The sequence below is a fragment of the Balaenoptera musculus genome, chromosome 1, assembly GCF_009873245.2.
Source record: "Balaenoptera musculus isolate JJ_BM4_2016_0621 chromosome 1, mBalMus1.pri.v3, whole genome shotgun sequence".
Taxonomy (NCBI): domain Eukaryota; kingdom Metazoa; phylum Chordata; class Mammalia; order Artiodactyla; family Balaenopteridae; genus Balaenoptera; species Balaenoptera musculus.
In genome coordinates, this window is record NC_045785.1 from 103,709,928 (window position 1) to 103,729,954 (window position 20,027).

Consider the following 20,027-nt stretch of genomic DNA (forward strand, 5'->3'; position numbering starts at 1 on the left):
AGTACAAGAATAAATGGAACAGTGGAACAGGATACAGTTTGGAAATAGGCCCATTTATATGTGGAAATGTTATCTTTGAAAAATGGCAGTTCAAATCATTGAGGAAAAATTAAATAATTTAATAAAGGAAGTTAGAAAAATTATCCATTAGAAAAAAAATAAAACTGGATTCCTGTAAATACTAAAACTGATCTTATAGAACATAGCTTTAAATATTAAAAAATGAAATAAAATCCTGAAAAAATTTGGAAGTTTTTTTTCCTCCCAACTCTGTGGGTGAAGATGGCATGACACAAAACCCAGAAACCATAGAAGAAAAAGATTTAAATTTTTAACTACAGAAAAATGGACATCTGTAAGAAAAAAAAAAGAACATTAAACAAAGTAAGACAGATGACACACTGGGAAAATATATTTGCAATACGTTTGATAGTCAATAGGTAAATTTTCTTAAAATGTGAAATTATTAAGGAATAAGTATTAAGTTAAAATAAGTAAAGGCAGTTCACTGCAAAATACAGATGGAAAATACCATAAATACATGAAAAATAAATATTTGACCCACTCATAAAGAAATGAAATAAAACTTATAATCAAATACCATGTTTCACTATCAGATTACTTAAGATTTTAAAAGTTTGCAATCTGGTGTTAACAAGGATGTATGGATCCAGTCACTTATAAACACTGGAAGTGAGAATGTGTGTTGTTTGATGTGAGTGGTGAAATCTAAAAAAGAACCTGTTGAAATATTAAGAGCACATTAATTTTGCTTCAGTAATCCTACTTCTAGAAGTTATCCTACAGGTATACTTCCCTAAATGAGAAAGATGGATAAAGAAGATTGCTCCTTACTTCCATATTGTTCATATTCTTTGCTCTTATACTGAATAATTAAGATTAAGTGCTGCATGTACCTTTTTAGTCACATCTCCTGTTACACCAGTTTCCCCATGCATTTATTTGATCCATACCTGCCTACTGTACATTTTCACTTACGTGTTTTTACTCTTGCTTTCCCTTCTGCATGAAATTTATCATTCCTTTTTTTAATCCCTTACAAAATCCTATTACTCTGTCAAGGTCTAGCTCAAATATCACTCTCTCTGTGAGTCCTCTCCAACACTAAGACAGAATTAAGCCATTTTTAGGTATACCTACAATACTTCCTTTGTTCTGATAGTCTATGTGAAATATTAATATCCTCACTGCTTAGTTTCATGTTTGGGATACAGTATACATACATTCAACAGATGTTGTTGAACTGTACAGAATTAACAGCATAGCACTTGTCACGTTAAAATTAGTCATATAAACATTTATCTCCTCTGTCTTGTGTAGGTCCTCAGAAATCAAGGCTAATGTGGTTGTTTTTAATATAGATATTTTTTAAAGTGTAAAAACAGTATGTGGATATAGCAAAATGAATTAAGTAGTATGGAACAGAAAAAATGAAAAAGAAAAGTTTCTCTGTATTCCACATCTAGTTTCCCTTCCCAAAGATAACTACAGTTGACCCTTGAATAACAGAGGTTCGACTGCGTAGATCCACTTATATACAGATTATTTTCAATAAATATATTGGAAAGTTATTGGAGATTTATGACAATTGGAAAAAACTTGCAGATGAACCACATGGTCTAGAAATATTGCAAAAATTAAGGAAAAAGTCAGGCACATCATGAATTCATAAAATATATGTACATACTGGTCCATTTTACCATTTACTGCCATAAAATATACACAAATCTACTATTAAAAGTTAAAATTTCTCAAAACTTACACAAACACTTAGACTATAGATGGCGACATTTGCATCCAGTGATTCGAGTATATGCTTAAAATGCCTAGTGATGGACCAGTCCCTCCCATCAGGAAACTTACACAAGCCTCTTAGATAGCCTCATCCACCAGAGGGCAGACAGCAGAAGCAAGAAGAACTACAGTCCTTCAGCCTGTGGAACAAAAACCACATTCACAGAAAGACAAGATGAAAAGGCAGAGGGCTATGTACCAGATGAAGGAACAAGATAAAACCCCAGAAAAACAACTAAATGAAGTGGAGATAGGCAACCTTCCAGAAAAAGAATTCAGAATAATGATAGTGAAGATGATCCAGGACCTCGGAAAAAGAATGGAGGCAAAGATCAAGAAGATGCAAGAAAGGTTTAACAAAGACCTAGAAGAATTAAAGAACAAACAAACAGAGATGAACAGTACAATAACTGAAATGAAAACTACACTAGAAGGAATCAATAGCAGAATAACTGAGGCAGAAGAACGGATAAGTGACCTGGAAGACAGAGTGGTGGAATTCACTGCTGCGGAACAGAATAAAGAAAAAAGAATGAAAAGAAATGAAGACAGCCTAAGAGACCTCTGGGACAACATTAAACACAGCAACATTCACATTATAGGGGTCCCAGAAAGAGAACAGAGAGAGAAAAGACCAGAGAAAATATTTGAAGAGATTATAGTCGAAAACTTCCCTAACATGGGAAAGGAAATAGCCACCCAAGTCCAGGAAGCACAGTGAGTCCCATACAGGATAAACCCAAGGAGAAACACGCTGAGACACATAGTAATCAAATTGGCAAACATTAAAGACAGAAAAATTATTGAAAGCAGCAAGGGAAAAACGACAAATAACATACAAGGGAACTCCCATAAGGTTAACAGCTGATTTCTCAGCAGAAACTCTGCAAGCCAGAAGGGAGTGGCATGATATACTTAAAGTGATGAAAGGGAAGAACCTACAACCAAGATTACTCTACCTGGCAAGGATCTCATTTAGATTTGATGGAGAAATCAAAAGCTTTACAGACAAGCAAAAGCTAAGAGAATTCAGCACCACAAAACCAGCTCTACAACAAATGCTAAAGGAACTTCTCTAAGTGGGAAACACAAGAGAAGAAAAGGACCAACAAAAACAAACCCAAAACAATTAAGAAAATAAATGGTCATAGGAACATATATATCGATAATTACATTAAACATGAATGGATTAAATGCTCCAACCAAAAGACACAGGTTTGCTGAACGGATACAAAAACAGGACCCATATATATGCTGTCTACAAGAGACCCACGTCAGACCTAGGGACACATAGAGACTGAAAGTGAGGGGATGGAAAAAGATATTCCATGCAAATGGAAATCAAAAGAAAGCTGGAGTAGCAATACTCATATCAGATAAAATAGACTTTAAAATAAAGAATGTTACAAGAGACAAGGAAGGACACTACATAATGATCAAGGGATCAATCTAAGAAGAAGATACAACAATTATAAATATATATGCACCCAACATAGGAGCACCTCAATACATAAGGCGACTGCTAACAGCTATAAGAGAGGAAATCGACAGTAACATGATAATAGTGGGGGACTTTAACACCTCACTTACACAAATGGACAGATCATCCAAAATGAAAATAAGGAAACAGAAGCTTTAAATGACACAATAGACGAGATAGATTTAATTGATATTTATAGGACATTCCACCCATAAACAGCAGATTACACTTTCTTCTCAAGTGCGCAGGGAACATTCTCCAGGATAGATCACATCTTGGGTCACAAATCAAGCCTCAGTAAATTTAAGAAAATTCAAATCATATCAAGCATCTTTTCTAATCACAACGCTATGAGACTAGAAATGAATCACAGAGAAAAAAACGTAAAAAACACAAACACATGTAGGCTAAACAATACATTACTAAATAACCAAGAGATCACTGAAGAAATCAAAGAGGAAATCAAAAAATACCTAGAGACAAATGACAATGAAAACACGATGATCCAAAACCTATGGGATGCAGCAAAAGTAGTGCTAAGAGGGAAGTCTATAGCTATACAAGCCTACCTCAAGAAACAAGAAAAATCTCAAATAAACAATCTAACCTTACACCTAAAAGAACTGAAGAAAGAAGAACAAACAAAACCCAAAGTTAGCAGAAGGAAAGAAATCATAAAGATCAGATCAGAAATGAATGAAATAGAAACAAAGAAAACAATAGCAAAGATCAATAAAACTAAAAGCTGGTTCTTTGAGAAGATAAACAAAATTGATAAACCATTAGCCAGACTAATCAAGAAAAGGAGGGAGAGGACTCAAATCAATAAAATTAGAAATGAAAAAGGAGAAGTTACAACAGACACCGCAGAAATACAAAGCATCCTAAGAGACTACTACAAGCAACTCTATGCCAATAAAATGGACAAACTGGAAGAAATGGACAAATTCTTAGAAAGGTATAACCTTCCAAGACTGAACCAGGAGAAACAGAAAATATGAACAGACCAATCACAAGCAACGAAATTGAAACTGTGTTTAAAAATCTTCCAACAAACAAAAGTCCAGGACCAGATGGCTTCACAGGCGAATTGTATCAAACACTTAGAGAAGAGCTAACACCCATCCTTCTCAAACTCATCCAAAAAATTGCAGAGGAAGGAACACTCCCAAACTCATTCTATGAGGCCACAATCACCCTGATACCAAAACCAGACAAAAATACTACAAAAAAAGAAAATTACAGACCAATATCACTGATGAATATAGATGCAAAATTCCTCAACAAAATACCAGCAAACAGAATCCAACAACACATTAAAAGGATCATACACCATGATCAAGTGGGATTTATCCCAGGGATGCAAGGATTCTTCAATATATGCAAATGAATCAATGTGATACACCATATTAACACATTGAAGAATAAAAACTATATAATCATCTGAATAGATGCAGAAAAAGCTTTTGACAAAATTCAACACCGATTTATGATAAGAAATCTCCAGAAAGTGGGCATAGAGGGAACCTACCTCAACATAATAAAAGCCATGTACGACAAACCCACAGCAAACATCATTCTCAATAGTGAAAAACTGAAAGCATTTCCTCTAAGATCAGGAGGAAGACAAGGCTGTCCACTCTCGCCACTATTGTTCAACATAGTTTTGGAAGTCCTAGCCATAGCAATCAGAGAAGAAAAAGAAATAAAAGGAATAGAAATTGGAAAAGAAGAAGTAAAACTGTCACTGTTTGCAGATGACATGATACTATACATAGAGGATCCTAAAAATGCCACCTGAAAACTACTAGAGCTAATCAATGAATTTGGTAAAGTTGCAGGATACAAAATTAATGCACAGAAATCTCTTGCATTCCTCTACACTAATGATGAAAAATCTGGAAGAGTAATTAAGGAAATACTCCCATTTACCATTGCAACAAAAAGAATAAAATACCTACGAATAAACCTACCAAGGGAGACAAAAGACCTGTATGCAGAAAACTATAAGACACTGGTGAAAGAAATTAAAGATGATACCATCAGACGGAGAGATATACTGTGTTCTTGGATTGGAAGAATCAATATTGTGAAAATGACTATACTACCCAAAGCAATCTACAGATTGAATGCAATCCCTATCAAATTACCAATGGCATTTTTTACGGAACTAGAACAAATCATCTTAAAATTTGTATGGAGACACAAAAGACCCCGAATAGCCAAAGCAGTCTTGAGGGAAAAAAACGGAGCTAGAGGAATCAGACTCCCTGACTTCAGACTATACTACAAAGCTACAGTAATCAAGACAATATGGTACTGGCACAAAAACAGAAACATAGATCAATGGAACAAGATAGAAAGCCCAGAGATAAACCCACGCACTTAGGGTCAACTAATCTATGACAAAGGAGGCAAGGATATACAATGGAGGAAAGACTGTCTCTTCAATAAGTGGTGCTGGGAAAACTGGACAGCTACATGTAAAAGAATGAAATTAGAATACTCCCTAACACCATACACAAAAATAAACTCAAAATGGATTAGAGACCTAAATGTAAGGCTGGACACTATAAAACTCTTAGAGGAAAACATAGGCAGAACACTCTTTGACATAAATCACAGCAAGATCTTTTTTGATCCACCTCCTAGAGTAATGGAAATAAAAACAAAAATAAACAAATGGGACCTAATGAAACTTCAAAGCTTTTGCACAGCAAAGGAAACCATAAACAAGATGAAAAGACAACCCTCAGAATGGGAGAAAACATTTGCAAACTAATCAATGGACAAAGGATTAATTTCCAAAATATATAAACAGCTCATTCAGCTCAATATTAAAGAAACAGATAACCCAGTTCAAAAATGGGCAGAAGACCTAAATAGACATTTCTCCAAAGAAGACATACAGATGGCCGAGAAGCACATGAAAAGCTGCTCAACATCACTGATTATTAGAGAAATGCAAATCAAAACTACAATGAGGTATCACCTCACACCAGTTAGAATGGGCATCATCAGAAGATCTACAAACAACAAATGCTGGAGAGGGTGTGGAGACAAGGGAACCCTCTTGCACTGTTGGTGGGTATGTAAATTGATACAGCCACTATGGAGAACAGTATGGAGGTTCCTTAAAAAACTAAAAATAGAATTACCATATGATCCAGCAATCCCACTACTGGGCATATATCCAGAGAATACCATAATTCAAAAGGACACATGCACCCCAATGTTCATTGCAGCACTATTTACAATAGCCAAGTCATGGAAACAACATAAATGCCCAAGGACAGACGAATGGATGAAGAAGGTGTGGTACATATATACAATGGAATATTACTCAGCCATAAAAAGGAACGATATTTGGTCATTTGTTGAGACGTGGATTGATCTAGAGACTGTCATACAGAGTGAAGGAAGTCAGAAAGAGTAAAACAAATATCGTATATTAATACATGTATGTGGAACCTAGAAAAATAGTACAGATGAACCGTTTTGCAGGGCAGAAGTTGAGACACAGATGTAGAGTACAAATGTATGGACACCAATGGGGGAAAGCTGCGGGGGGGTGGGCATGGTGGTGTGATGAATTGGGCAATTGGTATTGACATGTATACACTGATGTTTATAAAATTGATGACTAATAAGAACCTACTGTATAAAAAAGTAAAATAAAATTCAAAAATTAAAAAAAAATGCCTAGTGATGCTAATCATTTCCATGTGAGCAGTTCATCTCTCTAGTAAATTGCGTATCAAGAAAAAAGCGGTCTCTCACAGTTTTTAAGTATATTTTTCATCATGTTTAGTGTAATGCTGTAAATCTTGTATAGCACCATGGGACCCCTACAAAGTGCCACTAGTGATGCTGGACATGTTCCTAAGAAGCAGAGAAAAGTCATGACGTTGACATTTCAAGAAAAAGTTGAATTGCTTGATATGTACCGTAGATTGAGGTCTGCAGCTGGGTTTTCTCACGACTGCATGATAGATGAATCCAGTGTTAAGGACGAGTGTGAAAGTAAAAAAAAGAAAAAAATTCATGAAGGCATCACTGCAGCTACACCAGCAGGCACAAAAACTTTGCACCTTTTGCAAAATACCTTTTAATCTTGTATTGAAAATGCAGCTTTTTATGTGGGTGCAAGATTGCTATAAGAAGCATTCCTTTAGACTCTAATATGATTTGAGAAAAAGCAAAGTCAGTATATGACAACTTAAAGCAAAAGGAAGGTGAAGGATTTAATGCCTGTAAAGAATGGTTTGCTAATTTTAGAAAGAGATTTGGCTTAAAAAATGTTACGATAACACAACAGGAGAAGCAGCTACTGCTGACCAAGAGGCAGCAGAGGAGTTCCCAGACACCATTAAAAAAATCGTTGAGGAGAAAGAATATCTGCCTAAACAGGTTTTAATGCAGACAAAAGTGCCCTCTTCTGGAAAAAAAATGTCACAGAGGACATTTATTAGTAAAGAAGAGAAGTAAGCACCAGGATTTAAGGCAGGAAGGGATAGGCTAACTCTACTGTTTTGTGCAAGTGCAGTTGGGTTTATCGTAAGAACTGCCCTTATCTCCAAAGCTGCTAATTAACCCTTGAGCCTTGAGGGGAAAAGACAAACAGCAGCAGCACGTCTTTTGGTTGTGTTATACAATAAGAAGGCCTGGAGGAGAACCCTTTTTCTGAATTTGTTCCATCGTTGCTTTGTCCCTGAAGTCAGGAAGTACCTTGCCAGTAAGAGACTGCCTTTTAGGAAAGCAGTGGGGGAGGGGGGTGGTGGTGTGAAGAAGTGGGAGATTGGGATTGACATATGTACACTAATATGTATAAAATGGATAACTAATAAGAACCTGCTGAATAAAAAAATAAGTAAAATAAAATTAAAAAAAAAAAAGAGAGACTGCGTTTTAGAGTTCTTTCATGATTGGACAATGACCCTGGCCCCCTAGAACCCCAGAGTTCAGCACCAAAGGCGTCAAAGTGGCCTACTTGCCTCCAAACACAACATCTTTAATTCAGCCTCTAGATCAGGGGGTCATAAGGACCTTTAAGCCTCATTTCACACAGTATTCTATGGAAAAGGCTGTCAGCGCTGTGGAAGAGAACCACAACAGATAAAACATCGTGAAAGTCTGGAAGGATTACACCACTGAATATGCCATCGTTATTAAAGAAAAAGCCATTAAATTCTTGTTGTAGGAAACTGTGTCCAGATGTTGTGCATAACTTCACAGGATTTACAACAGAGCCAGTCAAGGAAGTCATGAAAGAGATTGTGGATATGGAAAAATAGGGAGGAGGCGAAGGGTTTCAAGATACGGATCTTGGAAGAATTTAAGAGCTATTAGACACCACACCAGAGGAATTAACAAAAGATGAGCGCTTCCAAACCAGTGGCAGATGATGAGGAAGAAGACATGGAAGAAGCAGTGCCAGAAAACAGATGGACCTTAGACAATCTGGCAGGAGGGTTCCGATTATTCAAGACTGCTTTTGACTTCTTTTATGACATGGACCTTCTATGAGATGGGCACTGAAACTAAAGCAAACAGTGGAGGAAGGACTGGAACCACATAGAAACATTTTTGGAGAAATGAAAAAGCAAAAAAGTCAGAATTTATGATGTGTTTCCATAAAGCTATACTGAGTGCGCCTGCCTCTCCTACCTCCCCTTCCACCTCTGAGACAGCGAGACCAACCTCCTCACTTCCGCTTCCTCCTCAGCCTACTCAACATGAAGATGGTGAGGATGGAGACCTTTCTGATGGTGGTCCACTTAATGATTAGATCATCATGTTGTACAGTTAATAAACTTATCTGTTGTGCATGTGTGTGAGTGTCTCCATGTGAAAATCTAATAACTATACGGCAAGAACTGTATGGAATGAGATGTTTTTGTGTCATCATCATCGTTTAAGTATTCATCGTGTAGAACATCATGTGCAAGACTTGTACTGTATTCCCACCAGCAGTACACAAGGGTTTCCTTTTCTCCACATCTTCAACAACACTTATTATCTCTTGTCTTTTTGATAATAGTCTTTGAAACAGGTGTGAGGTGGTAGCTCATTGTGGTTTTGATTTGCATTTCCCTGATGATTAGTAATGTTGAACATCTTTACATGTATCAGCTGTTGGCCATTTGTGTGTCTTTTTGGGAAAATGTTCAATTTCTCTGCCCATTTTTTAATTGGGTTGTTTGGTTTTTAGCTATTGAGTTGTGTTCTTTATATATTTTGGATATTAACCCCTGTCAGATATATGATTTGCAGCTATTTTCTCCCATTCTATAGGTTACCTGATCATTTTTTGGATTGTTTCTTTTGCTGTGCAGAAGCTTTTTAGTTTGATGTAGTTCCACTTATTTATTTTTGCCTTTGTTGCTTGTGCTTTTGGTGTCATATCCAAAAAATCGTTGCCAAGACCCATGTCAAGGAGCTCTTTCTCTGTGTTCTTCTAAGAGTTTTACAGTTTCAGGTCTTAAGTAGCTTCTGATTGTATCACTTTATCATTTCTAACCGTATTTTTTAAAGCATTCCTGATTATCCTATATAAAATTTCAGTTTGTCCCCTTATTCCCTCATTTTCTCTTACTTTAATTTTCGCCATAGCACCTATCTTCTAACATACTGTATAATTTCCTTAGGCATATAAGAATATATGCCTTAGAATACAACTCCACGAGGGCGGTGATATTTGTATATTTTAGTTATTGTTTTATCCCCAGCATCAGTGGTGGAGCCACACATAGTTGTTTCAGTATTAAATATTTGTGGAGTAAAGGACTGAATCATTTGATTCTGAGAGAGAGCTGAAAAACAGCAATTTTATAAGATCTTGCAAAAATGGGAGTGGGAAGGAGAAGAGAATAATAGAACTATTTTATTTCCTGCTTGAGGCTCAGGGCTTGAACTCAGAATTCAGTTAGTGCTAGAATATAGCTAATAATGAGCGGGTCAAGAAATTAATAAAGCAAGAAGGAAAGGCACAAGGCAAGATGTGAAAAGTGGAGGAGTCAGGGCAGTTGATCTGTTTTCAGTAGAGAGTCAAAGGTTCAGATGCCCACATGAAGGAGAAAAGCAGAAACAGTACAAACTGCTGATAGAAGTTACAAAATTGGTAAACCTAGGACAGTGGTTCTTAAACTTGAGCATGCATCAGAATCACCTGGAAAGCTTCTTAAAACAGATTGCTGAGCTCCATTGCCAAAGTTTCTGATTAGAAGGTCTAGAGTGGGGTCTGAGAATTTTCATTTGTAACAAGTTCCCAAGTGATGCTGTTGCTGCTGGTCTGGAGGATCACACTTTGAGACCACTGACACCTGTGACTCAGTAAACCACTTATGGAAGCAATTAGGGATCAAGGAATTACCTATACTGACAAGGAATAGCTAGTATACCACGAGGTCAGGTGGGCAAATCATGGCTATATTTATGGGGTCCAGTCTCCTCAAATGGTATACTGAAGGTATACCATATTTTTTAATCCCTCTTAGGACTTACCACAGTGTCACTGCAATCCACATATTAGACACTAGGGGACACACACACAGAGTGAATTTCACTTGCGCTGTTTAATATAAGCATTTTTTGCAGTTTGCAAGCTGTGTACTTTGAAATATCCTTGCCAGTTTTCTTTTGCTACAGTAGAGGGAGCTACAATTCAAATTGTACTTATGTAGCAGTAACACATAATAAGATTATTTTCGTTTTCCATCATTCTTTTTTTCTTAACTTTAAAAATTGACATATATACACTATTGACACTATGTATGAAATAGATAACTAATGAGAACCTACTGTATAGCACAGGGAAATCTACTCAGTGTTCTGTGGTGACCTAAATGAGAAGGAAATCCAGAAAAGAGGGGATATATGTATATGTATAGCTGATTCACTTTGCTGTACAGCAGAAACAAACACAACATTGTAAAGCACCTATACGCCAATAAAAAATAAATAAATAAAATTAAAATTGGCTTTATTAAAGTATTCTAAGTGTACAGTTCATTGTATTTTGGCAAATATATAAGCCTGGGTAACTACAGCCACAGGTAATATGGAATATTTCCATCCTCATCTTGCAGTGAGTTCCACCCCAACCCTGAACACATAGCTGCTTTGTGTTACTATAGGTTACCTGTTCTAGAATTTCATATAATTATGCACTTTTTTTTGTTTGGCATTCTTTTCAGCATAATTTTTTTTAGATCAGTCAGTGTTGTTGCATGTATCAGTAGCTCATTCCTTTCTCTTGATAGTATTCTGTTGTATGGCTATACCACATTTTCTTTATTCATTCACTTTTTGGTGGTTCATTAGTCATACGCTTTTGAAAGGAATCTAGAAAAAAAAGGAATTATGTTTGTTTACCATTTGACTACATATCAGTGTCTTGCTCTTAGGTTTTTCTATCTAGGAATTTTAAAATTTCTCCCTTAAAAGTAACTAATGCCATCTATTTTGCTGTTACCAAATAATTACTATCAAATAATTTGCTATTAAATAAAATTCTAAATGTTTTTAATCTTGGTGCTTCTTAAAGCAGAGATGGCAAATATAGAACTGTAGGAGCTAAAATTTGTGGCAACAATCTTCCTCTCAAAACTCAAGTAAATATTGTTGACTGAAGTTTTTTGTTCTAAGCTTGTCCTGGTTTTCAAAAAATTCCAGTGAGACTTCTGTTTCTCCCTTTGCAAGCAATTTTACGCATGTTTTTATTGATATTTAGCTAAGTTGGCTAATTAGGTACTTTTTCTAGGGGAATATTTTAATATTATAAGAAAGCTAGTAATACACAAATAGAGTAACAGATTTGTGATAAATTACCAAAAATATTAATTGTAGCATCTAGAAAATGAGTGTATATGGGTTTCGCTGTAAAATCTTTCCAAGTTTCTGTAGGTTTGAAAGTTTTATAATAAAATATTGAGGTGGGAGGAAGGAGGAAAAGAGCCAGTAAATTGTTATCCAGGAGACAGATATTATTGCTGATGTTGTTATCATATCCTATAGTAGTTCCAATTCTTCTTTTTATAGCTACTGTTATCTTCCTTTGCCTGTAAAGTTATTCTCAATATAAGCAAATGAATGTACAGTTAGCCAGCTACCAGACTGTTAAAGCTAATTCCCTAGTGAACAAGGTTTTGAAGTAGGTTCAAAGACAGTTGTGATAATGGTTTTGTCAACAAAGCATCAAGAGTAGTATGATTCAAGTTTGTCATCAAAAGTGTCTAAGTAATATATTTGTGAGAGAGGAAGAATCAATGAGATAGATTATTGGGGTAAGGATTCTTAGACAGGAAAAAATAGTTCAAGAGGGAAGACTCAAAAAAACAAAGCCACTATTCTCTTCCATTTATCTTTTTTTAAAATCTTTTATCTTATCTGTAATTGTATCCTAAAGTTAACTTTCTGCCATGAGAGGGCTATTTTTCCAGCTGGATGAGAAAAGAGCATTAAATCTCCTGTTCTCTGCTATTCTCTGCTCACTTACTCCTGAAGCCTGGTTTATAGACTAAGTCAAGTCAAAAGTATTTATTAAGGAGCTGTTCTCATCTCAGAATTGTGCTATTTGAGAATTAAAGTGTATGAAACATATACTCTACTCATGAGCTTGCAATGTAGTTAAGAAAGCTCTTACTTCTGGTCATGGGCAAACTCAGTACAAAGTATATATATAGTGCTAAAGAGAATATAAATGTTTTGGAAATTCAGAGAAAGGAACTTTGGTGTGAGCTAGAGTAGTTATGAAAAAAGATTGAAATGATGCTAAGTGATACATAAGATGTTAATAGGTGATATAAAGCAGAAAGTCACTTCATGAAAAGAGGGACCCAGCTTGAGAAAATAAATGCTACCTTTCTTTAAAAATACAGTAAGAAAAGTATCCTGACTAAAGAATATTCAGTAGAAGTAATGGGAGATAGGATTCTAGAATCAAAATCAGGGAAGCAACAATATGGATAAACATTGAGGACATTATGGGAAGTGAAATAAGCCAGTCACAAAAAGACAAATACTGTTATGATTCCACTTACATGAAGTATCTATAATCAGATTCATAGAAAAAGAAAGTAAAAGGTGGTTATCAGGGGCTGGGGGAGGAGAAAAAGGGAAGTTGTTGCTTAAAGGGTGTAGAGTTTCAGTTTTGCAAGATGAAAAAGTTTTGGAGATATGTTTCACAATAATGTGAATATACATAACACCACTGAATTTTAAAATGGTGAAGATGGTAAATTTTATGTTCTGTGTTTTTGCCACAATAAAAAACTAGAGAATCAATGGCATGCTACAAAAGGAATTATAAGATAAAATGCCAAAGCATCTGTACTTTAACTCCAACCCCTATAGCTTACCCTGGAATGTAGTGACAGGAAAACAAATATGACTGAGAGGGCCCCAAAGGGAGAAAAGTAACTTGTTATTTTAAATGATTGCAAGGATCCAAAGAAATTACACATCAAGGTACTACAACAAATGTGATTTTGTAATCAATATTAATGTTCTTTCAGGAATGATAGAGAGCAACACAACAGAATAGATATATAATTTTAAAGAAGGGAAAAGTTGGATTGAGAAAAATAAAGATAGATGAACTTAATGTCCATTTTCACAAAATTCTAGAAGGTCATGGTATGAAGTCTTTAGAGAAGAATCAGTGATCATGAAGAGCCAGAAAGGGTTCCTAAGAACAAGTTCTTGCTGGATAAACTCTAATGATCTTTTTGAATCGGGTTAATAATAGAGGGTAAGGGATTCCATGAACATAGTTACATAGTGTTCAGCAAATCATTTGACAAAGTATTTCAAAATGGAAGAGTTGGTCTTTTGCTTCCTCCAAGCTGAAATACCAGGGATCATATTTACCATTCCTCTTGAAACAAACAGATAAACTGTGTTTGAAACAATGGTTTCAAAACACTGGACAAGAGGCAATGAAGGACTGTAATCTCTGAGAGATGGGACACAAGCCAGGTGAACCCTGTGTTTGCCCCAGCTTGCTGTCTTGATAGAGTTTCCAGTCCACTGCACAGGAAGGGGGACCTGAGGCAGAGTGCAACAGATTCCTTGAGGAGATGGAGCTGTGATTCCAAGGAAACTAAGATAGCTAGTGTTCACAGGAGAGTACTAGAGAGGAGAGAGCTGCACAGAGATCCCAGGAAAACCCCCTGGAGTGTTCAGCAGAATGAAGGAACTACCTGAATTGAGGGAAGGACTCATCTGTGAGGGATTAAAGGGAAGAGTTTATGGTAATCACATAGGACCAGGAATAGTGTCTGGTTTCAGTAGCCTGACTGGAAAAACTCCTAATTTATGGTGCACCAAGTAGAGTACTCAGGAAAGTCCTGCCTTAGTAGAGGTGGATAATCTACAAAAATATCTAGCAACCAACAAGGTAAAATTCATAATGTCTGGCATCCACTCAAAGATATCATGTATGCAAAGAAGCAGGAAAACATGACCTATCATGAAAATAATCAATTGAAACTAACTTTGAACTCATATAGATGTTAGAATTCGCAGGCAACATTAAAACAGTTATTATAACTATATTCTATACATTCAAAACGTTAAGTAGAGACATGGAAGATATAAAAACCCAAATAAAACTTCTAGAAATGAAAACTGCAGTGTCTGAATTGGAAAATAAATATACCAAATAGGATTAATAGCAGATTAGACGTTGCAGAAGAGAAGGTTAGTGAACTAGAAACATAGCAATAGAAATCCAAATGAAACAAAGACAAAAAAAAGAATCTTATAAAAATGAAAAGAGCATCAGTGAACTGTGTAACAACTGCACGTAGCTTAAAATATATGAACCTGGAGTCTCTGAAGGAGAGGACAGAAATATGGATGAAAAAAAAATTGGCCACACTCTTTCCAAGCTTGATGTAAACACCAAACTCACAGATCCAAGAAGCTGAATAAACTTCAAGGACAAGAAACGTGAAGAATACTTCACCCAAGGCACACTGTACTGAAATTGCTCAAAGATAGTGATAAAGAAAAAAATCGTAAAAGCAACCAGAGGGAAAACACAAGTTAGGCAAAAAGGAACAAATACAAGAATGACATCAGAGTTTTCATTGGAAACAAGACTAATATCCCTCTGAACATAACTATAAAATAGCTAAACAAGATTTTTTACAAATCAGATCTACAACATATTAGTTAATACATCATGACCCAAATGGGTTTATTCCATGTATGGAGGCTTGATTTAACATTGGAAAAATCAATCAGTGAACTGTAAAAGAAAAACCATATGATCACCTCAATAGACACAAAAATCATTTGACAAAATCCAACATCCATTCCTGGTAAAACTCTTAGCAAACAAAAAACGGAAAGGAACTTCCTTAACCTGAAAAAGGCCGTATATGAAGAACATATATCTAGCATCATACTGAAAAACTAAAATCCTCCTAAGTTCCTCTAAGGTCAGAAACAAGACACGGATGTCTGTTCACTTCACCTCTATTTAGCCTTGTATTGGAGGTTCTCCAGTGCAGCCAGACAAGAAAAAGAAAAGACATCCAGATTAGAAAGAAAGAAGTAAGCTACCTTTTTTTTTTGTTGTAGAGGATAATTGTTCTCTATGAAAATCCTATGGAGTTTCTCAAAAAGTTACTAGAACTAATTGAATTTAGCAGGGTTACAGATAGAAGATTAATATATTAGAGTCAATTGTATATACTAGCAGTGAGCTATCAGAAATTGAAACTGAAAAAATTGCCACTTATAAATATTGAAATATTTAGGGATAAATCTTGCCAAAACGCATAAAAGACCTGTACACTGAAAACTAAAAATCATTGCTGAGAGAAATTAAAGACCTAAATAAATGGAGAGACTCACTTTGTTTATGGTTCTGAGAATTCAGTATTGTTAATTCTCCCTCAATTGTTCTATAGTTACGCAATCCCGGTCAAAATCCCTGGAGGCTTTTTTGGGTAGAAATTAATAAGCTCTTTCTAAATTTCATATGAGAATGCAAAGAACCTGGAATAACCAAAACAAGTTTGAAAAAGAACAAAGTTGAAAGCCTAATACTATGTGATTTCAAGACTTATTATAAAGCTATCATAATCAAAACACTGTGGTATTGGTGTAATAGATAATAATAATTGATAGCCAAATATATGAAAAAAATGGGGGGGAATTGATTTTTGACAAAGGTACAAAGAGATGCAATGCAATGCAATGAGAAAAGATAGGCTTTTCAACAAAAGGTGCTACAATAATTGGATTTCTGTATGCATATACAAAAATCAACTCAAAATGGATTATAGACCTAAATTTAAAACCTAAAAATATACAACTTTTAATAGAAAACATAGGAGAAAATCTTTGTGACCTTTGGCTAGGCAAAGATTTCTTAGATATTATACCAAGCATAATCCATAAAAGAACAAATTGATCAATTGGTCTAAAATTTAAAAACATAAGCTCTTTGGAACAAACGTATGGACACCAAGGGGGGAAAGTGGCGAGGGGTGGTGGTGGTGTGATGAATTGGGAGATTGGGATTGACATGTATACACTGATGTGTATAAAATGGATGACTAATAAGGAAATAAATAAATAAATAAACATTTAAAAAAAATAAAAACATAAGCTCTTTGAAAGACATCTGAAAGGAAATGAAGTAAAATGATGAAAAGTCAAGTCACAGACTGGAATCTTTGCAAAGTGTATATCTGATAAAAGACTTGTTTCTAGGTTATATAATAAATTCTCAAAACTCAAGAATAAGATAATATGCAACCAGTTTAAAACCAGGCAAAAGAGTTAACAGACACGTCACATATCTTCAGAGAAGAAGGAAGGATGACAAATAAGCTCATGAAAAAGTGCTCAACATCATTAGCATAAATTAAAGCTACAATGCGATACCACTACACACCTATTAGAATGTCAGAATTTACCCACACCTGAAGATATGTCTCTTTAATTTCTGGAGTTTGGACTTTTTGTGTGGAGATAAAATGCATGGAGCATCTTAAAATTCTGAGGAGAAAGTCAAGAAAGTCATGGAGATTCTGATTACTGGGGAAAAAATTAGAAATAAAATCTCCTGCCTTTACAAATGTAGCAGAGAAAGAAAACATTTTTATTGTTGAATAAGCATTAAACCAGTTTCCATCACAGGCAGATTGCAAAGACAGAAAGAAATCTTACCTTTCTATATAACCAGGCAGATACATCAGTTACATACATGTTCTGAAGATAAATGATAATTTATCCTTCTGTAAAAGTACAGTTGACTCTTTTTTTTTTCTTTTCTTTCTTTCTTTCTTTTTTATTTCTTTATTTTTGGCTGTGTTGGGTCTTTGTTGCTGCATGCGGGCTTTCTCTAGTTGCGGCGAACAGGGGCTACTCTTCACTGCAGTGTGTGGGCTACTCATTGTGGTGGCTTGTTGCGGAGCATGGGCTCTAGGTGCATAGGCTTCAGTAGTTATGGCTCGTGGGCTCTACGGAACAGGCTCAGCAGTTGTGGCACACGGGCTTAGTTGTTCTGCAGCATGTGGGATCTTCCCGGACCAGGGCTCGAACCTGTGTCCCCTGGCAGGCGGATTCTTAACCACTGTGCCACCAGGGAAGCCCTACAGTTGACTCTTGAGCAACACAGGTTTGACCTGCATGAGTTCACTTATACGTGGATATTTATCAATAGTAAATATTGGTTTGGCCAAAAAGTTCCTTTGGTTTTTAAGTAAAAATAAAAGACAGTTTTCATTTTCACCAAGAACTCTATTGAACAACATATTCACTGTTTTGCTCCACTACCTTCTGCCATTTTTCAGGCAGCTTCATAATTCCATCTTCCCAAAACTTTTTATCTTTTTTTGAGCAAAGAACTATTCCAGGTGCCTTTTACAGTCTTCCAGGGAATTGAAATTTTTTTCATTAAGAGAATTTGTAAAGACCAAAATAAATGGACATTGGAAGGTGCAATGTCTGGTGAATATGACGAATGAATCAGAACTTCCCAGCCAAGCTGTAACAGTTTTTGCCTGGTCATCAAAGAAATATGCAGTCTTGGGTTATCATGATGGAAGATTATGCGTTTTCTGTAGACTAATTCTGGATGCTTTTCATCAAGTGCTGCTTTCAGTTGGTCTAATTGGGAGCAGTACTTGTTGGAATTAATCATCTGGTTTTCCGGAAGGAGCTCATAATAGAGCTCCCTTCCAATCCCACCATATACACAACATCACCTTCTTTGGATGAAGGCTGGCCTTTGGTGTGGTTGGTGGTGGTTCACTTCATTTGCCCCATGATATCTTCCGTTCCACATTACTGTACAGTATCCACTTTTCGTCATCCATCACAATTTGTTTTAAAAACGGAACATTTTCGTGACGTTTAAGTAGAGAATCAAATGTGGAAATGTGGTCAAGAAGGTTTTTTTCGCTTAACCTATGTGGAACCCAGACGTCAAAGTGATTAACATAACCAAGCTGGTGTAAATGATTTTCAACACTTGATTTGGCTATTTTGAGTATGTTGGCTATCTTCCGCGTGGTATAACGTTGATTGTTATATCTCAATTAATGTCTCGATTTGATTGTTATCAACTTCAACTGGTCTACCCAACCATGGAGCCTCATCCAGCAAGAAATCTCCAACATGAAACTTCACAAACCGTTTTTGACATGTTTGATCCGTCACAGCACCTTCTCCATACACTGCACAAATCTTTTTCTGCACTTCAGTTGTGTTTTTACCTTTCTTGAAATAATAAAGCGTATGCCGAAAACGTTGCTTTTTTCTTCAATCTTCAGTATAAAAATGGCTACACAAAATTCACCAATTTTGATGTTGTTTTTTTTTTTAAATGCACGCTGATATGACAGCTGTCACAATACAATCTAACAAAATTGTTTTGAATGAAGGTAAAGACAACTAAGCGCTCCTAGAGCCATATTATGGAAAAATCCGAACAACCTTTTTGGCCAATCCAGTACTACAGTAGTACGCAGTCCGAGGTTGGTTGAATCCATGGATGCGGAGGAACTAGGAATACAGAGGACCCGGGGATATTGTACTCGAATTAACCCCCACGTAGTTTAGGGATCAGGGGTAATTTCTTGACAACACCATTTGCTATACATAGTACATTCTAAATTCACATGGTGATTGGGGCGGCCGTCTGTGTTAATTGCCTTTATCCAGTGGAAAAGTAATACTTCTGTATTTATGACAAAGGGGTAATCAGAGCTTGGAGAAAGGTACCTAAGCTAACCTCCCACAGTGACAGAGAGATTGGGGTGCTATCTTCCTTGATGTTTATATTTCAAAGGCATGGCTCCCAGGCCTTTTAAGAAAAACATTCCTGGATTGTAAAGCTGGCAAGAGGTTTAGAAGCTTTTAAAAAGATTTTACATACATATCAAAGGGACAGTTAGAAGTTTTCTCAAGGCAGCGACCTAAGAATAGGGAAAAAGGGATAAGGTCTTTTGGCACCAGGAAAAATTTAATATTTTTTCATTAATCTTTAAAAACCCAGAGATCTGACAGTGTTTTACCGCTGAATTAACCAACCTTTGTTACCATCTACCTCTGGGCTTTTTGTTATGTGAGATAACCCCAACTGTTTATGTATTGATAGTTTAGGTATCCTCTATCCTATAAGAAAGTCATCCTAAATTATTTGACCCCTAAAGGCAGAGGAAGATGAATTTTCCCCAGCCCCCTTATGTTTCACGACAAAGCCTAAACC

General features: G+C 35.9%; 1 protein-coding gene across 1 annotated transcript in view; it reads left to right on the forward strand.

The window, feature by feature from the left end:
- The window catches only part of MAN1A2 (mannosidase alpha class 1A member 2), a 172,775-nt gene that overhangs the window by 143,624 nt on the left and 9,124 nt on the right, over window positions 1-20,027 (forward strand). The gene's annotated exons all lie outside the window — the stretch shown is intronic.